Here is a 25142-nt window from a genome sequence, read left to right as displayed (position 1 = left end):
CCTTACAAATTTTTATAATCCAAACTGTAATGTCCAAAAGTATTCCCTAAAAGATAACTTGCCTGTTAGTATGCTCTGAAGAATTATTCCAAGTTGCCCCTCAAAGGGAGTTTAAATCCAAATTAAAATCTGAATTTGGATCTTGATCAAGTAAATTGTATTATTTAAATGATGAAGTCATCAAGGTGAAATAAGCAGTTAAAAATGAAATTATGAGTGTATGAATTTCGATGAAGCATATGGCCCAACATTTACAAAATGTTATGATATTTAATTCCTTTAAAAAATTTTCATATAAGCAATTACTTAACAGTCTTTATTTTATTTTTCCAAAAGAAGTAGTTTGGTTGGTAGATCATTTTACTTGTTTCCTTCTGAAGGTGAATATTTCTCAAGAGTTCCAACATGACCCCTGCATATCATATTGTGCTTGCAATGTAGCTGACATTAAAAATTTACTGACTTTCCATATCAAGCAGGAATTAGGCCTGCAAGTCTCAAAATGTCAGTTGGGTTGTAGCTTACTTAAACAATTAGACAGCATCCACTACACTAGGGCTAAAGTGTTTTCAGTGCAAGAAATGAATACATTGTTATTGAACACTTAGAGAGTCTTCTGATTACACAAAGTGCTTTACAGTTGTTAGTAATTCTCTCAATAAAAGTCCTATAAGCATCACGGGAATTCAATTTAATTACAGTATTTCAAATTAGTAATCCAAACTACCTGTGTTCTGGAAACTTCTTACCAATCAATGTATATATAAGAAAGTATTCTGAAAGGTATAGAATACCTTTCAGATAGTGTTTTACAAAGCAAACCCAACTACTGATATAACTTCTCCCTCCCTGGTTTTTATTTCACCAATAACTTTCCACTTATATCAGCAAAACCTTGAAAAGAATGTCCTTACCTTTTGAGTCTTGTAGTTGCTCTTCGTACAGTTCACAAAAGGCCTTTGTTTTAATACTCCGGCATCTCTGTTTACTTGTCAATAACTTGACATTACACAATCCAAAGGATATATCCAGGAGATAAAGTATGGCCCTTGTAATTTAAATATTGCATTTTATTTTGCTGTAGAAATTCTAGTGCTTTGAAGTTCTTCATGCAAGATAGTAAGACAAGAAAAATCAATTACTTGTTGCAGTTTTATATTCTTCAAATATCTATATTCCTCAACACGTGCATTTTTTTCTGGAGAGAGAGAGACACAGACAGTGAGAGATAGGAAGAGAATAAAACCTAAGATATTTAAGATAGTAGGTGACGAAAGCATTCACATATGGGGCATGTAAGTTATTCCTGTGAGGGGTAAATTTGGCAGCTGGTTTCACACAGGTTGCTTGTAAATAGTTCAGTACTAGACACGAATAAGTTATATGCCATTTGTTTCACAGAACAGTGACTGGCTTTCTTCTCAGAGATAAATAATAGATAATAAGCGAAAACAAATTTAGACACTAGCCTTAACAACCAAAATTGCAATTATCACAATATAAGGTCTGGTTAGCAAAGCATAAAATTTTGTATTCTCTCATTCTGCAAATTTTTGTGGAATTCAAATCCACTACAGACAGATTTCACTCTGTGCTTGAAAGCAGGTTCCATCCCACTGCTTAAATTAAACACAAGCTTTTAGAAATCATCTTCTACAATTACAAGTCATGATTTGTTTTTTTATATTTTAGGAGATTCTGAATCAGTGAGTACTGGTTCAGTAGTCTTCATAATGGAAAGTTTTGCCAACAAGGCATAAAGCAGAAGCAAAAAGAATCCTGATTGCGAGTACTGCTAAATATTCTGAGAATGTTAGAAACAAATACCGCCAGCACCTTTTAATTATACATGCAGCAAGTAGCATTTCTCCAACATGATTTAATTAATCCAACACCTCTACATGTTCTCAAATAGCTAGGAAGCAGCTTGAGTCAGTGGAAAGAGCACAGGCTTGGAAGTCAGAGGTCGTGGGTTCTAATCCCAGCTCTGCCACTTGTTAGCTGTGTGACTTTGGACAAGTCGCTTAACTTCTCTAGGTCTCAGTTCTCTCATCTGTAAAATTGGGATGAAGTCTGTGAGCCCTACGTGGGACACCCTGATTACCTTGTGCTACCTCAGCGCTTAGAACAATGCTTTGCACATAGTAAGTGCTCAACAAATAATTATTAGTGGTACTAATTTCTCCATTTTGTACCTGGAAAAGCTGGAAAATAGTAGTTGAAATGAACTAAGATCCTCTAGGAAGTCCAGTAGACTTTGAGCTCCTTATGGACAGAGATTGCCTCTACCAACTTGATTTATTGATTGGTTTGATTTATTGGATTTATTGTATTGTTCTTTCCCAAGCACTTAGTATAACTCTGTGCACAGAGTAATTGCTCAGTAAATACAACTGATTATGAGCTGAACAAGACATATAGCTCTCTTGCATTTACATTTACATTCTCTTACATTTTGCCTTCAGGTACCTCAATTATGAGCAAAATTTGCTCCTTGCAAGCAGGAAGCATATCACTTATTTTGTACTTCGCAACTACTTAGTACAGTGCATTTCACAAAATGGACACTCAATAAACAGTACTATTACAAAGCAAATGGTCATAAGCAGATAATCAAGATAATCAGATTGCTCAAGGTCTTAATCCCCATTTTACAGATGAGGTAATTGAAGCCCAGAGAAGTTAACTGACTTACCCAAGGTCACTCAGCAGACAAATGGTGGAACCAGGATTAGAACACAAGCCCATGCTCTTTCCATTAGGTGACACTGATTCTCACCCCGCCTCAGCCATACAACACCACAGTACTTACCCATAATTTACTTTAATGTCTCTCTCCCTAGACTGCAAATTCCTAGTGGGTAGGGATCATATCTGCCAACTCTGATGTACTGTGCTTTCCCAAAAGCCTAGTGCTCTGCAAGCAGGGAGTACTCAATAAATTTGATATATGGAACACAATACACAACTCAGCCCCAGGAGACACAGCGTAGGGAGTTCAAGTTCATGGCATCTGTCAAGCTGTGAGTTTTAAAATGTGACTTTACCATAAAGGAACGTTCTTGCAGATTGCAACTACCACATTATAAGACCTGTCACTACAAAAAAGATTAAATGAAAAGCAAAACAAGTCATATACTCTAGCAAATGCAACATTGCAACAAGAGAAAACTTTTGCATGCCCACCATTTGGAAGGAATTGCCAGTCATGCATTTATCATGCTATTTTGTGTTTATATTTTCCCATCCTTCCTATTGTGCCTATTGTCACGTCCCTTTTCCCTTCTTAGTTTTACATTGTGACTAACCTTGAGGGGCAGCTGGACAAGGACCATATTCTAATTCTGACCCAGTGCATACAACAGAGCAGGTGACTAATAAAAACTATTACCACTACTATGTGAACACACTGATAAAATCTCATCAGTGATATCTTTGAACCTAAGGACAGACCTCTCTCTCTCTCCATCCTCACCCTCCTTCGACACACATGAATACACACACTTGCAAAACACACTTGACTATTTATAATGCTATAAGGTACAGATATGGTATTTGTAAATAGCTCATTATGTGTCAAGCACTGCTCTAAGCACTAGGATAGGTATGAGATAATCAGGTTGGACACAGTCCCTCTCCCACATGAGGCTCACAGGCTAAGTATTCACTTCCATACCCAGACCTTCCTGACCTCTATGGTGAGCAAAGGAGAGAAAAGGGAAATGTGGCAATGAGTCTTTCTGACCCGGCTTCCACCTTCGTTCTTCTTGGTGTCCACCTTCAGGTACAGCACAAGTGAACCTGCATCCTTCCCATCTTTATTTCTGTCCCCTCCCATTTGTACCTTACCATGTACCTTTGGTAACTGTACAAAGGTTACAGTTTGTTATTACTGGCTGACTGTGGAAATCAATCCATCAGTAATATTCACTAAAGAAGCGGCATGGCCTAGTGGATAGAACAAGGGCCTGAGAGTCAAAAGGTCATGGGTTCTAATACCAGCTATGATCCTTATCTGCTGTGTGACCTTTGGCAAGTGACTTAACTTCTCAATGCCTCAGTTACCTCATCTGTAAAATGGGGATTGAGACTGAGCCCCATGTTGGACAAGGGATTTGCCTGTATCAACCCCAGAGCATAGTATGGTGCCTGACACGTAGAAAGCACTTAAAAAAACCCATCATTATTATAATTTATTGAGTGTTTATTACATGCAGAGCACTGAACTAAGCACTTGGGAGAGTACAATACAACAGTTTTGGTAGACACATTCTCTGCCCACAACGAACAGTTTTCCTGATCTACACCCATTCTGATTCTCATCACAGCTGCAATGACCACCAAGAAACTTTTTCTTTCCTCGATCAAGACCTTCCTCATCAGTGGACTTTGGGTTTGTCTCAGATCCCCTGGCAAAGAGTTGGCTGCAGGGAAGATACATGCACCAAAGCTTCATTTTCCTGAACAGAGATAGGAAACTGAGAAAGGAAGCAAAAGACAGTAATTTGCAAAGAGTAAGCACTCCATAAATACAATTAATAATAAGCAAATGAAAGAAAAGTGAGAGAGAAAAAGATGCTGGTGTTGAAAAAGTGCAAAAGAGTGAGGGTATGAATAGAGGAGAGGGAAAGTAGACAAATGGAAGGTGGCAGAATAAATAAAAAAGGGGGGAAAGGAACAGGAAGAGGGACAGAATGGCCTGAAAGGAGAAGAGGCTACAGAAAAAAAAAAGAAAAGAAGGATGTGGGGGAAGGAAAGTTACAGAATCTTGACAAGAAAGAGAGGAACACTGAGTGGCATAATTAGAGGCGGCAGCTGGTTGGAACACGAGAGACAGAGGAAGTTGATGGACAGAGGTAATGGGTTAATAATTGGGTAAATTTAAAAAAGGCACACCCAGAAAAAGAAAAGAGAAGGGTCTGGAGAAAGGAAATACAGAGACAGAGGGAAAGGAGGAGAATAGTATAGACACTCACTGAAAATGAAAGAAAATGAATTGGAGCATAAGAGAAAGGAAAAATACTGTATATCCAATACAGATTAGAGAAGCAAGCTATTGAAGAAAGAAAAACCTGTGCAGATTTTACAAGAGATGGCAGTTATTTCATTAATCTGTGAGGGAAACAAGTGAGGGCCAAAATTTGAATGTGTCAAACAAATAATCCTAGTGCTTATTTTATTAGCACATTGAAGAAAACTTTAGGGAAATTAAATACAGTGCTTAGAGACTTTCAAAAATAGCAGCTGGCTTACAGTTGCAGTTAATTTGCCTGAGATAAATATTGAAGATGGTAAAAGTCTTTAAGTACCTCAGAGAACAAAATTGTGACCTCCTACAAAACATGACACAACCCCCCTCCCAAATCACCTGAAGTTTGTTGATATTTTGTAGTCAAGAAAACAGAACTATATGAAAGAACTAATTGCCTTATGCTCATCAAATCTCTCTATATTTGCTTGAGTATAATACCCCATGTACCCTAATGACTCAAAAAATAGTCCCAGCATGAGGATTTATCAGTAACATGGAAGATACTCAAAAAATGTCAGTGGGATGAGTGAAAAATGACATATAAACACAAGACAATGGATTTCACATAGAAAGTGAGGATACAAAAATCATCACTGAATTAAATCTACCAGATGTCCCCTATTTCAGGGACCATTCACCACAGTTGGATTTATAGGGAAATAGAATATTCCCAGGGGATTGCTGGGTTCCTGCTTGTTGACTGATCCTGCGAAGAGATCCCACAATCAACCAATTCCTTGATTCCAAAAAACATCAGCACCAAGTTAGGAACAGTCATTGCAGGCCAGATCTCTGGGAGAAGGTTATCTGGGAGAAGCCTTGGGAGAATCCCCATAGCCTAGTGGATAGAGCACAGTCCGGGAAGTCTAAAGACCTGAGTTGTAATCTCAGCTCCAACACCTGTATGCTGTGTGATCTTGGGCAAGTCACCTAATAATAATAACTGTGCTATGTTACTCACTATGTGCCAGGCACTGAACTAAGTTCTGGGAATACAAAGCAAATCGGATTGACATAGTCCCTGACCCACATGGGCTCAATCCCCATTTTACAGATGAGGTTACTGAGGCTCAGAAATGTGAAATGACTTGCCCAAGGCCACACAGCAGACCTGTGGGGGAGCCGGGATTAGAACCCACGACCTTCTGATTCCCAGGTCCATGATCTATCCACTACACCTACTGCTTCCCATGCACGCTCCATGCCGAAGTTATCTCAAGCATGGTTGTTGTGATAGATTCTGGGGTTTCCTGTGGAATTCATAGAGCCCTTTTTTAAAATAGTTTTTGCGAAGTACTTATTAAGTGCCAGGGACTGCACTAAGCACTTAGGATCAGACTTGATTCCTGTCCCTTCCTGTGCTGGCCTTACCCCATACTAACTGCAGTGTAAAGCTCTGTTGTGCACACAGTAGATACTCAAATACCACTGACTGACTGATCAATCAACAGTATTCATTTAGCATCTATGAGCAGAGTATTGAAATAACAATAATTTCATTGGTTAAGTGCCCAACACTAAGCACTGGGGTAGATACAAGATGATCAGATCAGACAGAATCTCTGTCATTCATTCATTCATACTTATTGAGCAATTACAGTGTGCAGAGCATTTCATTCATTCATTCAATCGTATTTAATGAGCACCTACTTTGTGCAGAGCACTATACTAAGTGCTTGGAATGTACTTTTCAGCAACAGATAGAGACAATCCCTGCCCAACACCCATCACAGTCTAAAAGGGGGAGACAGATAGCAAAACAAAACGTGTAGTCAGGCATCAATACCATCAAAATAGATAAATAGAATCATAGATATATACACATCATGCATAAGACTAAAATAATATATACAAATATGCACAAGTGCTGTGGGGAATGGAAGGGGGTAGAGCAGGCAGAGGGAAAGGGAGGGCTCAGTCTGGGAAGGCCTTCTGGAGGAGGTGAGCTCTCAGTAGGGCTTTGAAGAGAGGAAGAGAGTTAGTTTGGCAGATGTGAGGAGGGAGGGCACTCCAGGTCAGTGGTAGGATGTGGGTCAGGAGTCCCAAATGGGGAGAATAGGTATTGAATCCCCATTTACAGATGAAGAAATTGGGGCACAGGGACATTAGGTGACTTACCTAAGGTCACAGAACAGACATGTGGCAGAGCTGGGTTTGGAGCCCAGGTCCCCTGACTTTTCCCAGGACCCTGCTCTTTCCACTAGGCCACAAGCAGCTGCTCCAGTTACTTCCTTTGTTCTTTTGCTTTTCACTGATTACTTTTCATGTGCAAAACACTACCCTAGGCACATGAGGAAAAACATTAAATAAAGGAGATGAGGAACAAAGAGGGACGTTTGGTTTGTGGTGTCAGGTACCTTCCCAAGCACTTAGTACAGTGCTCTGCAGTAAGCACTCGATATGTATGATTGAATCAATGAATGAGACAACAACCATTAAAGAATGACATGGTGAACAAACAGAAAACCAAAAAGTAATTCACTTGTTTTTGTACTTCTTGGAAAGCAGTTACATTTCACCTGGCTTTGGACCTGCAGTCAAAGCCTGCTTAAGAGGAGTAAGATTTTTAACAAGATTGGGGAGAGAAAAAAATAAGCCTAATATTTACTCATCCCAAAGCAGTGAATTAGGTATGGAATTCCATACCTTCCACACCGCATTTGCTTGAAATACTTGGAAATGCACACACACCTATTTTCTGTCACCCATTAGTTGCTTAAAAATAAGCTAGTGTAGAGATGGGGTGGGGGTGGGGTTGGGGGCTGGGGAGAAGGTGAAAAAGAGCATGAGGTAGGGAGGTTATAGGAAGGCTTTTCCAATGTCTTTTGCTTGTTTTCACTAGCAGGTACTAAACTTTTTTCCCTATTTGTTTTTAAAAATTAGCTGTGAAAACCTTTAATCAATCAATGGTATTGACTGCCACTGTATTTAGTACACTAAGCAGTTGATAGGCACGTCTGTTCTTTCCCAATGTTTAGTACCATGGTCTGCACAGCAAGTGCTTAATACATACTCTTAGTTACTGTAATAGCAAAAGCAGTTACAATCCCTGCCTCAGTGAATTACAGTCCAGTGGAATGCAAGTCATTTGACTAAAAAGATCTTCCAAAGTGTTACTTCAGGGAGGGCTTTTACTGTAATATTTTTTTCCTCTTTTATCTATTCCTTTGTTATTGTTCCTCCAATTCCCTATCCAAATTCCCAACTGGGTTGCTGACAATCCTATTGGTAGAAAACTCCAGGCTTTATATATGGCTCCATCAGAGTCACATACAGAAGCTGAGCCCAAATGGGAGAAAGGCAATGGAACCTATTCATTCAAATTAAAATATTTTTACTTATTCAGAGCTATCTTTTTCTCCAAACCATTTCATGAATATTTTTGCTCCAAAATAGCACAGATAAGACTCATGGTTTCTATTATCTCTGGAGCTCTTTGAAGGAACCTAGGAAAAAATTGACCAAATTCCCACTTGGGAAAATTACTTAGAGTTCCCATTCACTGGATTGGAATATTTTATAGTGCTTTACATTTTGTAATAAATAGCTCATTATACATTAATTATTCTTCTGCATTGTAATATTGGGCAAAGTCCTATTAACTATAACTTTGGAATTCCTATTACAGAGATGAGAACATTTTGTGCCTTTGACAACTTAGGGGGTCCAACATTTTTTATTTTAGAGTGCATTTTAATTATTTCTGTTTTGACTATTTAAAAATGAGCCTTTTCATTTTTTAAAAAAATTCTGAAAGTTATTTTAAATCCATTACCAAAAACATGATAAAAATGCCTTAAGAAACATCCATTTCCTGAAATAGAAATCATAAGAAAATAACTGCATGACTCTTATGAAGCAGATACATTTGAAGGGCTAGCAGATAATAATAATGTTGGTATTTGTTAAGCGCTTACTATGTGCAAAGCACTGTTCTAAGCGCTGGGGGTATACAAGGTGATCAGGCTGTCCCTCATGGGGCTCACAGTCTTCATCCCCCTTTTTTACAGATGAGGTAACTGAGGCCCAGATAAGTTAAGTGACTTGCCCAAAGTGACACAGCTGACAAGTGGTGGAGCCAGGATTCGAACCCTTGACCTCTGACTCCTAAGCCCGGGCTCTTTCCACTGAGCCACGCTGCTTCTCTATATTATATTTGGGTACATTTTAGGATATTTTCTCATAATTTATTTGAGGAAAAAGAGAATGGAAAGAAAAAGAAAATGGAAAGAATAAGTGCTTAGATAGCAGTATGCATAAGTTGATTTTCATAAAAGTGTTATGGGTGATGGGGTATGCATAAGTGCTGAGTAAATATTTAGGAAGATATCAAGGGGGGAGAAAATTTATCAGGTAATTCTTCCTGACAGAAGCATAGTATTAAGTATGTTTATCATATCTGTTATCACTTGAAAAAATGTATTGTCTGGGTCAGATTTGCAGATCTTAGAAAAGCATTATTGTGTTTTACATCATTTCCCATGGGAAGCTACACTTTTTTTAGCAGTGACCAAGCCATCGCCCCTGGCACACTGCATCCTGAGCCAACAGCTTACCCCAGCTCTGCTTCTCAAATGCCTTCAATTTATGCTGACATCCTAGTCCTTGGAACAAGTTGGTAAAAAGAAGCAGGGCAGCACTGATCAACAAACATGACAAGTGCAAAAACTGTCTGATTTCTTAGAACACAAAATTAACTGTAAGATTCTGGGTACAAGTTTCTGCAGCTCTCCAAAGAGTTGTAGGCTTCAGGATGCAAGAAGAATGGTGGCAGTTATCAATGAAAAGAAAAATGTTTGAAACCTGCTTCTTCTACTAATCTCCCACCATGTTATCAACAGGTTGGAAGTAAACCAGAACCACTTACTTATCTCTCTCAAGTAAGGTCCAACTGGCTTTCAAGAAATGTATTTTTCTGGTAAGAGTTGAGATAAGGTGGCCTGATACATGTGCAAGATGACATGATCATACTGATGAATATAATTCTTGGCAAATACAGCTATGATTACAACCATTAACCATGATTGTTTTTCAACAACTTCCTCTTGGATAATTGCTAAATATTTCTGTGGATGAGTAATTTGAAGGCATCTTGCTTCTTTTGGAAATGTTTTATTTCTTTTAGCAAAGCCCATTTGGCTTTTCCTGGTGTTCATGCTGACTTCCTTGGGTTTATATCATACAATGAATCAATGCCAGCTTCACCAGCTTGCTCTAAAGTTAATTTGTCTAGAAAAAATAACATTTAGTCACAATTTATTAGTGTTTCGTAGAAATATATAAAATATTTATACCTTCTTCATTCCAACCCTGTTGATCACTGGGTAGAATTGGTGATTAATCATCTAATATTCTCCTCCCTCTCAGGAGGGATGTGACTAATGCTTTAAGCTTTTGGAAAGTTGAAGAAAATAATAGTAATGGTAAACATTTAAATCCCTGGATATATGTCAAAATATTTGGTTGTGGGTGATGCAGTGATCAAGATGGCTAAAATGTTCTTAAACATTTACCTTTCACAGGAAGACAAAAATAATTGGTATTCATAAGAATATGAACTCTTCTTTATGACTTAAGAGGACTTAAAGAGAAATTATAAGACCTTATTGGTAGAAAAGTATTCCTAAAACTACACAATTAATAATTAATAATGGTACTTAAGTACTTACTATGTGCCAAGCACTTGTCTAAGTGCTGGGGTGGATACCAGACAATCAGGTTGGACACAGTCTCTGTCGTATATGGGGCACACAGTTTATGTTGGGATGAGTAGGATTTAATCCACCATTTTATACATGAGGAAACTGAGGCATAAAGAAGTTATGGAACTTGCCCAAGGTCACAGAGCAGAGGGGTGGCAAAGCTGAGATTAGAACCCAGGTCCTCAAGTTCTATACAAAAGTCGAGAATCATAAAGATAGCAGTAGTATTAATAGCATTTACTAAGCATCTGTGGCCTAGCAGTGTCTTAAGGACTGGGAAAAAAGAAAATACAAGTTTGAGAATTATACAAGGTGTCTGACCACCCAAGAGCTAAGAATGTGAAGGTGGTGGAGGGGGATAAAAAGGAACTGGCAACATATATGAAAGGAAGGATAAAACACAAAAATAACATAGAAGACAAGGACAAAGATATTTTAAAAAGGTACAAAAAAGAAATAGGTATGAACAGTCCTGGCCATAGACTTCCCAATGTCCTAAAAGTTGCAAGGATTTTGTGTGGTTGCTGTTTTCTCTCTGAAGGGATGGAGTGAAGTTGGGGCTGATGGGATATCCCAGTGGTGCCGGGGCATATTCTTGATTTCAAGGTGCTGGGTCATTTGCTAACACCTCAAACTCAAAATGTCTAGAACAGAGAACACCTTATCTGCTCTCCCAATTCCTTTCCTCCATCTAAGATTTTCACTACAGTTAACAACAGCACCATCCATCCTCCCTCTATTATCCTTACGCACACCCCCTCTCTCTTTCTCTTTCTATATTCAGCATCCAAACCTTGCTCTCTATTCAGACTGCCACCACACTGGTCCAAGCACTTGTCATATCCTGGTTGAACTACTGCATCATCCTCTTCGCTGACCTCCCTGCCTTCAATCTCTTTTCCTCTTCACATTACCAAGCCAGGCCATCATTTCACCTAGGGCTAAGTTTCTTTATGATGATCTGAAAAAAAACCCATAAATGGGAGAAGGTGCTAAAGATAAGCTCTCTTTTCCTGGACACTATGGTTGGTTTGTTAAAATAAGGCTAAGTTAACGCTAACTGAAACTTATTAGTGAGACAAAGTATAGGCACAAAAGCTGCACCAGCTTTTCCTGAAAAATTGGCTGAACTGAAGATGGCTATGGTACTCCCCAAATACTTCATGTTGATGAAACAGGATGCTTGTGAAAGAAAATGCAAACTATAACTTTTCTTGCTTCAAAGGCCTAAAGTGCTCCAGAATATATGAATCCTCAAAGCTGCCATTACTTGGTGACAGTGAAGCAGGTGATTTGAAACTCCATGGGAAAAGGTACTCCGTGGGTACCACCTGGGGCTTTTATGGGAAAGATCAAGGCATCTTTACTTGTCCTTCAGAGAGCAAATCCTGAAGCTTGGATGACCTGTGACTTATTTCAAGACTGGTTTTGCAGTGGGTTTGTTCCAGCTCTGAATATTTACTGATGTATAATTTGGCCTTTAAAGCTTTCCTGCTTTGGATGCACCAGCCATCCTCCGTCTATATGCAACTAATGCCAATAAGTTAAATTTGTCTTTCTTTTCCCAAACACTATCTCACTGCTGTAACCAATAGACCAAACAGGGCGATTTTACCTTCAAGTTTTATATTATGCATGTCGTCCAATTACCCAGGCTGCAAAGGGTAATGAAGCTGGTAGCAAGGAGTGGCGGGAGTCAGGAGAATTAAGAGAAATTAAAAATGGGGCAAGTTAGTGAGGGGTAGTAGGAAAAGGGCAGAGTGCTGAGTGGGAAATAGCACAATACATGTTAGTAAGCAGAAGCATAGAAGAGGGCAACACTAGGTTAGAAAATTTTCTAAATCTTTCATATTGCTTTTGGTCTCATTTGATTAATTTCAAAGATGATGTGTTTGGTTCTTTTCCCAAAGAATAAGATTCCTTTACAGCTATAACATTAAGCCATCCTCAACTCTAGATATAGTTTACACTTTCTGCATAGTAGAATTGCAGTTTTCTCAAATCACCGTAACTGGAATCACATATGTGACTAAGACTAAATAGTAGTGAGTATGGCATTGAATTTGAAATCGGAAGTAACCGCAGACCTCATCTGTAGTAACCCTGAACCGGCAACGCATAATTATTTGCCGTAACAGAAAAAGACCAAGCTACAATAATCAACAGGATATGCAAATTGGTGACTAATTTATTTAGAGCTGTTGAGCTGATTGCACTGGTATAATTGAAATGAAAAACTTCATAGCTCAGTGAAAACCCTGCAATTACTGCAGAGCAGAAATATAATTGTCAAGAAGAAAGGATTCTTGCTGTAGTTCAGAAAAGTGTTCGAATAGTTCAACAAGATGATGAGGCTGTGACAGTCTTAGAAATCACTTATTGAAATGATTGAATTCAAATTTAATCTCTTCCTCTCTGCCCTCTGACAAAGATGCTAGTGACCAATGAAATACCTTCAAATAAGGCAACTACTGAAAGAAGAGGGTCAAAAGAAGAGGGCCAAAGCATCCACAGACTGAATAATTCATCCATGAACAATTTGAATTTCATTTCATATTAGGCCCTTATACTTTCTTTTTGAAGAGTTATTTTCATTTTATATTGATTTTTAAAAAAATCTGGGAGAAAGTCTACTTTGACTTGGAAAGAGTTGTTGTATATGTTGTTCTTGACATAAAGAAATGGTATATGAATAAGAAGTAATGAGCAGATATTTACATTAGGGAATTCCTAGCCTTTCTTCAGTCTTCAATATAGGATCAGTTCAGGAAGCCCTAGAGGGAAGCTGAAGGGAGAGAAATGGAAGAGCATGGGGCCATAATGCCTAAGATAAATGATAAGAAGGCCAAGAAGTTAAAACCAAAGGGATAGATAAAGCCCAAAGGTAAGCAGAGGTTTTGGCAGAAATGCCTGGATCAGAACCAATAAAGCCTCAGAAGTCAAAAAAGGTCTAGAAAATACATCAGATGAAAATACATTAGTAACTGGCAGGCAAGTGTGATTAGTGAAAAGTGATGCATGAACCTAGAATAGCACACAGTAAAGGAAAAAATGAATCCAGAAGAAATGAAAAGGTCTCCTCCAATAAACAGAACCAAAATGATTCAGCATGAGGCAACTGATTCCTGAAATGGATTACCTCCCCTAATTGCAGCTACCTCAGGCTGTCCAGTTGTGTTACAATTACATTACTGGTCCATATTCCATAATAGTCTCTTTGATCCAAGACTATCTTTTCTGTCCAAACACTACTCCTCCACTGTCTGGACATACTACCATCTACTACCTTTTTAATAATAATAATGATGATGGTATTTGTTCAGCAATTTTAATGTGTCAAGCACTGTTCTGAGTGCTGGGGTAGATTCAAGGTAATCAGGTTGTCCCACATGGGATTCACAGATGAGGTAACTGAGGCACAGAGAAGTTGTGACTTTCCCAAAGTCACATAGCTGATCAGTGGCAGAAGGGGATGGAAACTCACGACCTCCTCTAAATGCCTGATCATCTTTAACACTCACACACTAAACCCCCACACAGGACCCCTCAAGACTTCTCATATTCAGTTCTCCCACTATGTCAGATATTCTGACCCCTGATGACAGTGCCAGAATGGGTTTGCAGTTGCCAATTCCAAAATAATCCCTCAGTCCCACATTTGCTCTCCTGGCCCCTCAAGTAATATATGTGAAAAACATAGTGATTTTTTTCCCCCCTCAAGGGACCTCTGACATGCTCTCATGTTTAATCAATATAAAATCCATTTTAACCCCATGCATACTACTCAAGCCTACTTTACTTACACTTTAGGTGAAAAATATGAACGCAGAGTCTATGATTGTACCAAATGACTGCAAGATTTAAGCCAGTTCATCAAATGCATTAAGCACTTTTTGAATCATTCCCACTGTCAGTTATGTGGTGTAATGTGACATTTTACTGAAATTAGAATTAGAAGAAGATGAACTTTAAATTTAACTGCTTAATCCATTTTAGTGATTTAAAATAGTATATTGTATCACAACATGTTTTTACTGGGCACATATCCAAATAAAAAAGAGAAACAGTCTTCAATATATGTTTTCCTGGGAAATTAATCATTCTTCTATGACAAAAATACAGAGACGTGTTCATATGGGATAAGGTAATTTTTTTGTCAACTTTGTTCTAATCTACAGACTGATGGCTATGAACTCTTTAGAGATTTGTAATGATGTTGAATCCTGTGACTCTAAAAGTCAGATAAAAAAATGCCAGAAAAATACTCCTACCTGTGTCTAGGTGTCAAACATTCATGAAAAACAATCTAACAGGTTGTAATGTAAAATCCCCCCCAGAAAGCTGAGAAACATTCTTAAAAAGACCAAGTACAAATCCAAAACAAAGAAACAATGAACCAACAATTTCCAACCCAAGCAATATATTCCTGTCCAAACCTGCCAAGTATTATACAAACTCTGTTGTGAAATACCCCAAGTAATGTAATGGTCTTCAGAAAGTAAGACTGAATACATTTGTTCTCACTCATTTTAAAAGCATAAATGAATCTTTCCTAAAACTCACTTAAATTCCATCTTGGTATGATGTCACCAAAACAAAATATTATCCAAGATATTTCTGGAAATATAGTCCATCGATGTCTTTTTAAATAATAATTTCTATTTTCCTTAATTATCAATAATAGGTTAATGACAATGCTTCTCTTTTTTTAAATCGTACTTATTTTACTCTTTAGGGGACCAGAATTGTGATTTATAGGAAATGCAAACAGTGCTGCATAGTAAGCTAGTTCTATTTTTGTTATAAAATTAATTTTAAATTGAACCATTGGTCAATGAGTAAGTTGAATCTCCACTGATTTAAAAGATCTGGGAAAAGAAATGAAAGCATTTGATGTACATAATAGTTATCCAAACTGGAGCAGTCAATCATCCCCAGGCCTTATTTAAAATCACTACACATCTCCTTCAGAGATACAGCAACATCCTGAAGAATGCATCAGAAGTTTGTGAAGAGAGTGCACCTATATCACTTATTTGTCTCACATCTTTACAATTGGTTTCCTTAACGAATGTCATTTTTTAGATTTGTTCGGTTTATTCATTACAGTGACATCCGGGATGTAAATGAGGTAGGACTCTATGGGAGGAATCACCAGTAAAGGAATAAGGATGTGATTACCAGTTCCAGTTGGAAGTATTTCCAAGCGGACACCAGAGTTTCATTTTGGTAATTTTTTTTTTTTAATGCCTCACTGAGGTGCTTGGACCCAGGACTCCACAATGTCAAGGGGCTGGTCTGTCCCTCACTAACCTATTTGCCAACAGTGTGCTTGGGCCGCCTCAAGGTCTGTACCCATTTGAAGCAGCCCATTCACTCCCAAGAGCATAGATAACCGGCATGATTCAGAGTAGGAGATGGGAATCCATCCAGGCTGGTACTGGGGACAGTTTGCCTACACACCTATCTCTTCCACCCCTTGAGTCAATAGGACCCAAGCTCCAGCCCAGCCCAGTGACCAGGCCTCAGAGTGAGCCAGAATCATTCCACTGCTGCAGCTTGAAATCCCTTCCTTCACCACCCACTGTCCACGCAACACATATTTTGGTTAGAACAGCCACCCATGTAGAGGTGCCTTGAACCCTGACTTCCAACCTCCTCCACTGCAATTCCAGTATGAGCCGTTTTTACCTTCACCCTCGATTTTCACCCAGAGCTTCATTACCTTCTAAAAAAAAAAAATTCTTTCTTCAATAAATGTCAAATCAATATGAAGGCTCAGTTGACCCTAATAAGTAGGATAGTTGTTCCAGGTCTCAACTGGGACTAGGACAAATCCTCCAATACCTTTTCGATTTATTTTTATCTACTGTGAAGAAATGAAAACCCAGTGAGCCGAGCAACAGAACATGTTAAAATCTTCAATCTAAGTTCCAAGAAAGCATCCTTTTATTCATCCTGGCTGGTGCTTGTAATTGTGTAGCAGCTGCATTTGCCATTCTTATTAGGACAGTTATTGCTGTCAGATTTATCAAATAAAAATGCAACAAAGGAAATCTGTTAATTCCAAGTTTGTCAGCAGTTTTGAAATCTCCAAAAATATCAAATCATTTTCAAAAAACATTTCTGAGCCCTAGAAAATGTTGAGAGTCCAATTTCAGTCTTCTATGATTCTTATTTTTCTTTCATATGACAGTGCAAACTTTTCAGTTTAGTATAATCTTATTTTTGATAAGGCAAGGACTTTTCTACATTACTTCTTTCACTTCTACTTTATTGTATTTTCCTCAAATTCTAGTATATTACTTTACACAGTGTAGGTGCTCAATGAATTCTGCTGATTTTAAAACTCATGTTCAAATCTATTTACTTTTTCTTACAGTCATCAGGCCAAACACGCTAGCACAATTAGACGAGTTAATAAACAATGGTATTTAGTGAGCACTTACTACTTGTCTGCTGTGTAACCTTGGAAAAGTTACTTCACCTCTTTGTGTCTCAGTTTCCTCCTCTGTAAAATGGGGATTAAGTAAGTACCTGTTCTTTCTCCTATACTTGAACACTACGTCCCATATGAGACAGGGATAGTATCTGACCCTGATAAATCTCTGTCTCTCCCAGTACTTAGGATAGTACCTAACAAGCACTTAGTGAATACGATGATGAATGATTACTAAGAGCCTAGTACTGGGGTAGATATAAGATTATATCCCACATGGGACTCAGAATCTATTTTATCCCCATTTTATAGATGAGGGAACTGGGGCCCAGGCAGGTTAAGTGACTTGCCTAAGATCACATAGCAGGTAAATAGCAGAGCTGGGACTAAAACCCAGGTCTCTTGATTTCAGTTTAGTGCTCTCTCACTCAGGAAATACATGCAGTATAAAAGTTCAAGAAGAAGTTGAAAGGTTGAAAAGAAGCTGGGTCTTGAAATTAAGTTGGGAAGTCTTGTTACAAGAAGCGGGATTTAAATAGAAACCTAGGTATTTTTCGCTCTTTGGCTCAAGAAAATATATCTACTTATCTAGATAGTTATCTACTGAGAAGCAGCATAGTGGACAGAGTACAGGTCTGGAGTCAGAAGGACCTGGGTTCTAATCCTGGCTCCACTATTTGTCTGTTGTGTGACCTTTGGCAAATAGCTTAATTTATCTGTGCTTCAATTACGTCATCTGTAAAATGGGGGTTAAGACTATGAACCTTATATGTGTGGGCAGGGACTGTGTTCAACCTAATATCCTGGTATCTACCCCAGCACTTAGTACGGTGCCTGGTACATAGAAAATGCCTAACAAATACCATAAAAATAAACGTATATATATATATATATATATGTGTAGATCTGTGTATGTATATACACTCATACACACGTTTTACCCAAATGTATTTAAAATGACATAAAAAATACAAATGCACTCATAGTAGTAGCCACTCTATTGAAACTGAAAGATTTAAAGACTTACTACTTCTCAAAAAACAGCTTCATATACCTTTGAAGATATATAAGATACAAGGGCTGTTCTAGAACAAGCTGATCCTAGCTGACATTTAATTATGGGATCAAAATAAAATACTATGGCCTCTGTGAATTACACATCTCGAAAAAATATTCACTTCTCTGTATCTCAGAAGTCATCATGTTTTTAGGTGTTCCCTGCTATTGTAAATTTAACTGGTTGCAAATCGATTAAGTTTTTCTCAACTTGATATTCTCTTCACAATATTTTGTTGCCATGTTCAACTCTAAACTGAAATTTTCTTGTACTGGATCAAGAATCTAGTGGCTGGCACTCTCCCTTAAATGAGGTTGGGATTCTACAGTGAATTGACAGGTCTTGTCTCAAATTCTTCTCTTCTATGCACAGGCTAGCCAAAAGCTAACAAGTTTAATGAATTAGAATGATTAACATTGCAAACACTGAAAAGTGTGCTAGCTAAATAATACTGCAATGGTGCCTTCTAACCATAGCTCTTGGTGTTCTTTTTAGATTAAAATGTTGAAAGAAAATGTCTCAAGAAGCTACAGATTATTGATTGCTTGGAAAACAGATTGCTGTTACATGTGGCATAAGGGCCTCTAATGTTGGCAGCATTTGGTCTGTAAAATGTGTACTGAGGGTTAGTAGATCTGTGCAGTTTCCCATAAAGTCTTCCCAACTTCACTGAGCTATGAAAGAGGATAGTCAAATAGCCAGAGGGTGGGGAATGCTTGCTGGGGCTATGCCACTATCATGTGAATACAATCACTCATCCTATGCCACCTGGATTACTGGATCAGCCTCCTTCCTGACCTCTGAACTTCCTGTAATTCCCACTCCACACTTTACTCTACGGACCCAATCATTTATCTAGAGAAATGGTCAGGACATGTTTCCCCACTCCTCAAGCAACTCCAGTGGTTGCCCATCAAATTCTGCATCAAGCTTGGCACACAGTAAGCACTGAATAAATATGACTGAATGAACGAATAGAACCAAAACTCCTCACCATTGGCTTTAAAGCACTCAATCACCTTGCCCCCTCCTACTTCATGTGCTACTCTCCTACTACAACCCAGCCCTCAAACTTAGCTTCTCTAATGTTAACCTTCTCACCGTGCCTTCATCTTGTCTATCTCATGCCTACCCTTTGCAAACTTCCTGTCTCTGGCCTGGAACACCCTCCCTCCTCAAAGTCGACAGAAAAGTACTCTCCCCGTCTTCAAAGCCTTATTGAGGACACATCTCTTCCAAGAGGCTTTCCCGACTACATCTCCCTTCCCCTTTCATTGGTTCTTGGTTCCAAACTCACTAAGACTGGATTTAAACTTATTCATCATTTACAATGGAAGACTTCATCATTATCACCTTCATGTTTATTCCACTTGTTTTTCAGTACCAGGAAGAACCAGGCTAGCAGGTTGAACAGGGAAGAAGTTCAGTTGTCTGAGTGGTTGATACCCTTCCTCCATCTCCTAATGATATTATAAAAATTACCCAGGCAAATATCTCAAATATCTCTCTATAGCACTTGTACACCAAAATACTGAAGGGAATTTAGTTTTCCTACTTGATGGGTTTCTTTCTTGCCTGTTCAATCAGGGTTTTCTACTAAAAATTCTTTTCTCTTTTCCCAACTTGATAGTCAATAAATTGGTCCGTGTAAACGTACAAAACAAGACAAAAGCCTTTGCATGCATCCCACAGAGCTCTGCATTTCTGCCCATATACTTGCTTGTGCATTCTGTGCCATGATTGGACAGGACAGAGTAAAGGCACAGGAAAAACTAAATTATTTCACACAGGTTCTCAGTCTTGAGCAGTCTCAGAACTGAGGCTCCTCCATCAGTGCCTACAGAAAACGCTTTTATTCAAGCTAACAGTCCTCAGTGGGCATGATAGTTTGAGAAAATCACAGTCATTTAGTTAATTGGGCACTAGATTGTAAATAAAGTTTATAGGTTGTCTCCTAATTTAATAATAATGTTGGTATTTGTTAAGCGCTTACTATGTGCCGAGCACTGTTCTAAGTGCTGGGGTAGACATAGGGGAATCAGGTTGTCCCACGTGGGGCTCACAGTCTTAATCCCCTTTTACAGATGAGGTCACTGAGGCCCAGAGAAGTGAAGTGACTTGCCCAATTTAATTTCCTGGCTTTTGAGTAAGAGACTTATTATTTAAAAAAAACAAGGAGGATTCTATGTACTAATATAAACTCTGAATAAGAACATATTTTAATCATTCTGGAAACAACAGTAATATCTTGCCTTAATACATGCACAAAACTGAGTTTGAAATTTCAAAAGTAAATGCGAAAGAAATTCACTTAGTTTTTTGCTGTCAGGTTTTCCTTCCTCAAAATAAGTTTTATGCTCTGTTTACTTCTCCTAAATTGACGGGTTTGTAGATGGATTTTCAACTTGGAAGTTGAAGAAGCAAATTAACTATAAATGGCAATATTATTTGAAAAGACTTGTTCTTTCTCTAGGCTGGGTATATAATACCTAAATGCAACATATAATGATGATGATTATTTATATATATAAATATATATATATATCAGCACTTAAAAGGTACCAAGCACTGTGCTAAGGGCTGTTGAAGATACAAAATAATCTGATTGGGCACACTCCATCCCAGATGGGAAGCACAATATATAAGAGAGGAAGAACAGATATTTTGTACCCATTTTACAGATAAGGATATGGAAACATGAATTAAAGTGACTTATCCAAAGTGATACAGCTCCTAATAGAACGCTGGTCTCCTATCAATCCCATGCTTTTCCCACTAGGCCATATTGCCCCCCCCCACAAGAGACAAAAGCTATTATGAAATACAGGTCTACAGTCACATAAGAAAGTAGTATTCTCAAATAATTAATGCCAATTAAGAGTTAGGAATTTAAAAGTAATACTTAAAGGACAGATCTCTAGCCCCTCATTTTATCTAAATGCCCCTCATTTTATCTGTTAGACTGATGTATTGGAAGGAAGAATATTATTGGCATTATCTCTAAATTTCCTGACTTTTGAGTGAGAACCTTATTATTTACAAAACCTAGGAATCTTCCATTTACTAATATATATTTTGAACAAAAAACATATTTCAATCACTTTAGAAACATTAGTACTATCTTAATTCATGAACAAAGCAAAGTTGGGGATTTCAAGAGTACTGGAAAAACTAAGGTGGGATAGTCAGGCATAGGAATAGATTGATCCTACACTTCCCGAAATGGAAATATCAATTGCTGGACTGAAATGAAATTCCAATAAAAGATGTTCAATTCTCTCAAAGACTTTAAACCCTGCTGAAGAGTAATAAAAAGCATGTCGATCAACTGATGGCATTTACTAAGTACTTACTATGCACACAACACTGGACTAAATACTTGGTAGAGTTGGTAAATACATCAACCTTCAGAAGCTGGCCTTCCACAAAATATGGTACATTTTAGATTTAGTTTTGCTTTCCGCAAATCCAGACTGTCCGTTTGTTTTTTCTTATACGGTTATTTCCTTTTCTGGCTTTTTACAGGTTTTCAAATTTGTGGTCTGCTTCAGAAAATCATAATCTCTAATGGGTCTCTCAACTCATTACACATGAGTTACAATATAAACCCTGTGCTTTATGTGTTTAATTTGAATTTTCTAGACTTTATATAGGGTCTGACAGGATCTAAAATCTAGAAATAAGCACCTTTTTAAAAAAATTTAAAAACATCATGTAGACAAAGTAAAACCTCTGTGACTCATGCTTGAGGAATAGGAGGGGCCATTAGGGCTGCAAAGCATAAGGTTTTGCATCACCCCACAAAGAACATAAGGACAGACCCTTCTATTGTCTGGGGGGAAGAAGAAGTGGAGGGGAGAAAACTAGACTGTTTCATTAGAATATTAGAAATTCAGTGACTGATTGCCAATTGGAGTTGATTTACTAATTATATTAGCAGACAACACAAAAGCCCCTGAAACTGCATTTCTGCTGAGGAGAAATCAAAATCAATTCTTTTTTCATGAAAGTATGATCAACCATAGTGCCCTCATATAGCCACTCATACATGCTGGCTTCAAGAGATTTCCTGATGGTAAAGCACTGAAAACCAGTATTATAGGATTTCTAAAGCAGCTTATGAGGATTTTGCTATCTTTGTATCTTGAGAAATGAAAAATTAAACCTCTCTCTCTTGCAGCTGAATCTTTCCATGAAGCCTTTTCTGAGTAATTTCTAATCTCTGCAATCACATCTCCCAACCACCATCTCAGTATTCCTATGCTTCGTAGGCACTTAAACTCATAACCTCTTGTTGTACATATCTTTATAGTCTACTACTGCCTCCTATAATTTTCAGTGTTTGTCTTCCTCTTTAGATTGCAAGCACCTCGAGTGTGGGGATCACATTTAGTAATTCTACTGTCCTCTTAGTAAAGTGCCCTACACACCGTAATCATTCAAAACATTATATTGATCTATGAAAAAGAATTTCATGGTCAGACATATAATACTGGTTTTGACATCTGGGTGATTTTAATGGATGTTCAGGGTCTAACATAACCCAAAAGGAAAACACCCATTGGGTTCATCCATTCTTAGGAGCTTTCATTTATTTCTTTAGATGGATAAAGAGCCTCTGCTCTCTACCCTAGGTACTATATAGGATTCTTATCAGATAATTAACTTCTCCCACAATCTACTGGCTTTTCCTTTCTCCCTTCTCTGAAACTACTTGTGCTATAGATGGTTTTTTAAATTAGCAGCTGGTTAGACTGAAAATGGATTTCCAAGCCCAGTAATCTCATGATCAGTTGGATTATCCAACCCAGTAATGCCATAATCAGTTGGGTTACCCTTTGCCTTTGGGGGAGCATGAGTAATAAACCCTTCAGGGGAAGATGAGGTAAGTGGAGCTCTGGTGAATTAGTGAGAATGGCTTCTCACCTACCCATCTCTGCAAAATCCCAATATGTTGGCACAGGGAGGAGAATTTGGACTCCAGAGAATTCAAAATTAGTAGTAGTAATAATAATAGTATTTATTAAGTGCCTCTATTAATCAGTCTCTGATCCTTCCCCTTCATGCTTAGCACACGTTCTTTTTGGGTTTATGGGTTTAAGTTTGCATTCACTCCCTGAGCTGCCTCAAACTTTTGAGGGGAGCAGCAGAATACACACTAATTGGTCAGTACCTCCTCTTGTGGAACGTATCTACCGACTCCATTCTATTATAGTCTCCCAAGCACTCAGTACAGTCTCTGCAAACAGTAAGCACTCAATAAGTATGACTGACTGATTGATATGCTCAGGAGTTTTTGATAACTAACCCAATCCTTGCTTTGTTAATCTAGAGTATTTTTAATTAATTTTTCCTCAGTTTATCAGTGTGACCTTCTTAAAATAAACATTCCTGATACTAATAAGACTGAATAATTCCATTTCCAGTGGTGTTATCACTATTTCCTGCTAAATGGCATTGTGGTACAAAGGTCTCAACTGTCCATCATGCTATTCTTATACTTGTAAAGGAGTATATACTTGTAAATACACTTGTCTGGAGTGTATTTGCTGAACTGTTGAAAAATAGGTTTTAAAAAGACTGTGGTATGGGTGACTTCCTTTGCTTTGATCTTTATAATAGTAATGGCTTGTAAAGGAGATCCTGATTCAGAGTTATTTTAAAATAGTTACTTGCCCCAGGTCACACAGCAGACAAATGGTGGAGCCAGTATTATAACACAGATCCTCTGACTCCTAGGCCTCTGCTCTTTCCGCTGGGAAACACTGCTTCTTGATATTGTGATATTTATAATATTAGCACCCAAACACAGCTTAACAGAAAAAAAGTGTTTCTAATTTTTTTTAAATTCCCATTCAAACCCATCTAGGCATACTCACATCTTCTACAAGAGACCTCCCTGAGTAAAGCCCTTTTTCCCCCTGCTTTCCTCTCCTTTCTGAGTCATTTATGCACTTGGATCTACAAACTTTTGGCATTTGAAATTTGCCCCACCTTCAACCCCACAACACTACAGTACATATCTAAGTTATTTATATTAATGCCTGATTTCCCCTCTAGACTGAAAGCTTGTTTTGGGAAGGGAACATGACTGCTAATTCTCCCAAATGTTTAGTGAATGCTTTGCACATAAGTACAATGCATATCAGTACCAATAAATTGATTTCCAGTAAAAATAGTGGTATTTGCTAAGTTCTTACTATGTATCAAGAGCTGGAGTAGATATAATACAACCAGATTGGACACAGTCTCTGACCCACATGGGGCTCCCAGTCTCAGGGAAGAATAAGAATTTTATCTCCATTTCATATATGAGGAGTCAGAGGCACAAAAACAGTTAAACGGGTCACACAGAAACAAATGGCAGAACTAGGATTTGAACCCATGTCTCCTGACTCCTAGCCACTAGGCCATGCTGGTTCCTTATGGCATTTGAGCACAAACAGAAAAGCAGTGAAGAGCACAGTGATTTAGGGTAATATGCTATGAATTCTCTGGCAGCTACAGCATTGGAGGAGTTTTCCCAGGTAAGCCAAGGAGACATCTGTGACCCATGTTTGGTATTACAAATTTAGGAATTACTCCAACTACATCTCTGAATCAGAGAAGAGGTTGTGAACTGTGGTGAAAATAGGCTGATCAGGTCCAATACATAGTAACGAAAAATGGTAAATGCAGTACAGCATTCCAGTATGAATTTTGGGGACTTTAAGATTTTTTTTCCAATTATAGCAACTTCCACTATGACACAACATTAATCTCTAACACTTTTTTTTTAGATTATCCTGCAGTATGCTGGGGATGATTTATGATTCTAATGCATTTTAGTCCTTTGTTGCCATTTTTGTGGAAAAAAATATTTTTAAAATCCTTGGGACTATTGTAACAAAGTGAAAAAAGTTGAAACCTTTT

General features: G+C 38.0%; 1 long non-coding RNA gene across 1 annotated transcript in view; it reads right to left on the bottom strand.

The window, feature by feature from the left end:
- Positions 1–920: 920 nt before the first annotated feature.
- LOC120638918 overlaps positions 921–25142 on the bottom strand; it is a 106650-nt gene continuing 82428 nt past the window's right edge. The window contains exon 3 of the long non-coding RNA XR_005660961.1: positions 921–1198. This is a non-coding gene — a long non-coding RNA (uncharacterized LOC120638918). The remainder of the gene's footprint in view (positions 1199–25142) is intronic.

The sequence above is a fragment of the Ornithorhynchus anatinus genome, chromosome 17, assembly GCF_004115215.2.
Source record: "Ornithorhynchus anatinus isolate Pmale09 chromosome 17, mOrnAna1.pri.v4, whole genome shotgun sequence".
NCBI lineage: Eukaryota > Metazoa > Chordata > Mammalia > Monotremata > Ornithorhynchidae > Ornithorhynchus > Ornithorhynchus anatinus.
This window is presented reverse-complemented; position numbering and strand designations above follow the sequence as displayed.